At 37.6% G+C, this 4133-nt stretch overlaps 1 pseudogene; it reads right to left on the bottom strand.

Moving 5' to 3' along the window:
- Positions 1–665: 665 nt before the first annotated feature.
- Positions 666–1468, bottom strand: LOC119001521 (mortality factor 4-like protein 1; annotated as a pseudogene).
- Between the last annotated feature and the right edge of the window lie 2665 nt (positions 1469–4133).

Below are 4133 nucleotides of genomic sequence, written 5' to 3'. Positions count from 1 at the left end.
ATGCATATTCATGAACAATGATGACTTCACTGTACCAGTCAGCAGGGACAGTAGATTCCATTGAGTGAGGCTGTGTGCCTTGTGGCCACAGCATTCAAAATGACCGAGTGAGTAGAGCAATAAGTCTGCAGCAGATTTTGTGTTAACCTTGAACATTCCTCCACAGACACTATTCAGATGATTCAGAAGGCCACAGCTGTGTGGGCAACTGGTGATTGGTAGCTTTATCACGACAATAGGCCCTCTCATGACTCACAATTTTGTGCAGTTTTTTGGGAAAACATCAAATCACCCTTGTGATCCAGCCTCTCTATAGCCCAGATTTGGCATCCTGACTTCTGGCTTTTCCCCAAACTAAAATTACCTTTGAAAGGGAAGAGATTTCAAACTGTCCATGAGATTCAGGAAAATACAACAAGGTAGCCAATGGCAACTGGGAGAACTGTGTGAGGTCCAAGGTGCCTACACTTTGAAGGAGGTTGAGGAGTCATTGTCCAAGGTACCATATTTCTTTTTTTTTTTTGAACTGTAACTCCTTTTATTTTTTGTTTAGGATGAAACAGAAAACAAACATCAGTTCTGTTATACACTAAATTTTTCAAAGTACATCATTTGTACAAGAGGAGGACTAAGAACAGAATGTGTTACAGGTGTAAGTGGACCCCTCACATAGCTTTCTGGTGATACGCAGGAGGAGCCACTTCATAATTGCTGGCACTAAACAAAGCTGCAGAATTCTTTGCCAGGTACTTTAGGAAATCATGAAGATAATTCAGTAATAAAGCAAGGCTCTTCTCATCTAGAGGTGTGTAGGCCAGCACCGCTCCAATTCATGCAGACAATCTCAGTAGATGTGGCTCTCCATACACCTGGGCCATGGGTGCACCAGGGTGGTGTGCCAGGATCTCAGGATACTCTGGCCTCTCCACTTTCTAGAGTAGTAAGTGTCCAGCATCACGTTGAAGTGTTCCTTTATTCCTGCAACGACTTCATTGACTGCATACTCCTTATTATCTCTGATTTCTTGTAATTTGCATAATCCTCCAGAATGGAATCCACATCCTTCTTCCGAGGAAGGTGAAAGAGCTGTTTCTGCCGGGTAATTGGGTCCCAGTCATCAACAAGCGACGGTTTCAGTTCTTCAGGGATCTTGACTTCAACATCAAGTCTGTTCATGAATGTTTCCTCATTTTCAACAGTGGGATCTACTCCAGCTCTCTTCTTGCGAGGAGGCTGGGGTGTCTGTCTTGTTGGTACTGCCACCATCTCCATTCCTAGGAGTTTTCTCTTTGTTCGTTTTTTGTTTTTACTTCAGTGTTTTTTCTGCTGCAGACCTGCTGTCTTCTTTCCCAGGGCAGCCTCTCTCACCTTCCCCTCTGCTTCCTGCTCCTGATTGGCTTTTTGAAGTTCTCACTGTTTCTGCAGATTGGTGTCCATGTATTTGAGTACTTTGCTTTTCGGGACCCATTCATCCCACTTTTATTTCAACCGTTGTGATGTGTAAAGTTATTTCACTTGTTTGTCCTTTATGGCAACCTTTACACACTTCGCTTCGTAAAGAAGAGGCCCATGAAAGCACAGCACTCCCTCTCCCTCCTGGAATTTAGGCTTCGGGTCCTGCTTTGGCATCATTTATAGGGATTTGCCTCAGCCCCCTCTCTTCCATGTTTCTTGTATCTTGCATCTCCTTCCGTAAATGTCTCTATTTTACTCAGGGGGCGGCTGGATACTTTCTGGACAGGCAGAGTTTGTGCTTTTAAATACTGGTTATTGTGAATCCCTTGCAATTTTAGACAAAACAGTCTCATTTTCTCCCCTACAATACCAAAGACAAACTGCATCCCCACGATTGTTTGAAAATCACCTGTAATTTCTAGAATATATTTACCCAAAGTGGTCTGTATTTACACTTTTTGAATAAGACAGAATAATAATGAGTTCCATGAATGATAGTTACGCTTTTCTCCACATGTCTTAAGTGCTCTTATTTGAAAGAGCACATTATAAAACAATGATTTGAGAATTGTCGATATGAAACTCCTGCTCCTAAATAACCCCCTTACTCCTTTATCATACAAAGAAATTCCATTAATTGAGCATTAATTCCTTTGCCTGAAGATAGTTCTTTTATAAGGTATATTTTTAAAATCAATTAGTAAAGTATATGATTGTCTAACCACTATACTATACACCTGAAAGTAATACAGAATAATATGAAATGTAAACTGTAATCAAAAAATTAAAAGTAAACAAATAAAAATTTAAAATTAAGAAAAAATAACATAGTTGTCTAATGGGAACACTAGAGTAAAGTCATGGAAAAAGGAAAGAGGCATCTATTTTCTCTAGATACCGATAGCTTCTTGAATTTAGGAGTTATTTTTGAAGGATGAGAAAAAGAAAAGCAATCATAAATGAACCCCCAAATTATTACAATCATAACATCTGTTGGAGAGATTGCCCTAGTTTCCAATTAATTTTTCAATTAAGATCCTAAATGTAATTTTGTGATTTTTCATTGGGGGGCATTTCAGAACACTTACAATTAATCTTATTAAGTTGTTCATTGATCAAGCTTCTACTTACATGCTTTTTATTGAATACTGTAACATGTTCCCCACAGACACCCTTTGATTTTATGCCATATTTTCAGTGCTCTGGTTCTATACACTAACAGTCTCAAGGTTAATAACATTTGTAAGTTTATTTTACCCATGCCCCCTTCCTTCAGCATTTTAGGATGTATCCGTCCAAGGAGTTATTGTTATAAAGCCACATAACTTCAGTTTAGCTGGACACATATTTAAATACCACTGATGTTCCTGATTTACTGGATTATATACACTGCTCCTCCATTAAATAAAATAATATTATTTACTTTATATAGTTCTCTAAAATTATAGAAATTTTCCGTCTCAAAATTTCCATTTAAAATAATCAAAAGTTCATTTCTTAAAAAATAAATGAAAGGCAACATAGTGTAACAAAATCAATTTAGAATCAAGTAGACCCATGTTCAAAACTCAGTTTTATTACAGAACTGAGCAATATGCTGAGCTTCCCTAGACTCCAATGTCTGTTTACATGGGTCTGCAAGGGCCTGCCATTGGCCCTTGTATATGAGGTGGCTTAGGTATTTAGTTAAGATAATTTACAAAGAACCAGTGTTCAGCAGTATATGGGCACACGAGTAATAAAAAATAAAACTAAGTGATATAAGTGATATAAAATGAAAATGACTCAAATTATAGTAAATAAAACTATTCTGATATTTAAAAGTTAAGATTAAAAAGATTTAAATGATATTAGTCAAACTAAGTTACATTAAGATGTTAAAATTTACAGGATTTTTTAAGGAATATTGTGTAGGGGCAAAGAGAAGGATGCATAGATTTTTGGTTTACAAAACTGAATAGACAGTGATATCATCCGTGGAAATATAAAAAAGCTTGGTTTATAATGGGAAAACTGAGTTTGGCTTTGAATAAGTTGAAGATATGAAGTATCCAAAAGAGGATGTGAAATAGTTAATTGAGTAATAAAAGTTAATACATTAAAATTATTTAGAATTAGCCCTGGCTGGTGGTGTAGCTCAGTGGATTGAGCATGGGCCTGCGAACCACACGATCGCAGTTCGATTCCCAGTCAGGGCACATGCCTGGGTTGCAGGCCAGTTCCCGGTTCCCGGCGGGGGACGCACCAGAGGCAACCATACATTGATATTTCTCTCTCTCTCTCTCTCTCTCTCCTTCCCTTCCCCTCTAAGATAAATAAGTAAAATCTTTAAAAAAATGAAAAATAAATTTATTTAGAATTAATTCTGACACATGAAAATTGTATTTATTATTATTATTACTACTACTATTACTATTACTCAAAGATTCCAAGCTCATAATAGAAATTTGAACAGAAATGTAAGTTTTTGAGTTATGTGCACACAGTCTCTATAACAAGGAGCAAGGACTAAAACAAGTTCACATTGTCTAGCACTGGACAAAGATGACATGGTGTTTAAACCATGTCCCTCATCAGTTACTGCCCATGGGCTTTTCTGAGAGGAAATGACTGAGCAATGCAGCTCTCTGCGGATGCGGGGAATCCCTGGGAAGAAAGAGGGAGCTGACATCTAGAGA

The sequence above is a fragment of the Sturnira hondurensis genome, unplaced genomic scaffold, assembly GCF_014824575.4.
Source record: "Sturnira hondurensis isolate 20B ecotype Veracruz unplaced genomic scaffold, ASM1482457v3 Scaffold0016684, whole genome shotgun sequence".
In the NCBI taxonomy this organism is placed as follows: Eukaryota; Metazoa; Chordata; class Mammalia; order Chiroptera; family Phyllostomidae; genus Sturnira; species Sturnira hondurensis.
This window is presented reverse-complemented; position numbering and strand designations above follow the sequence as displayed.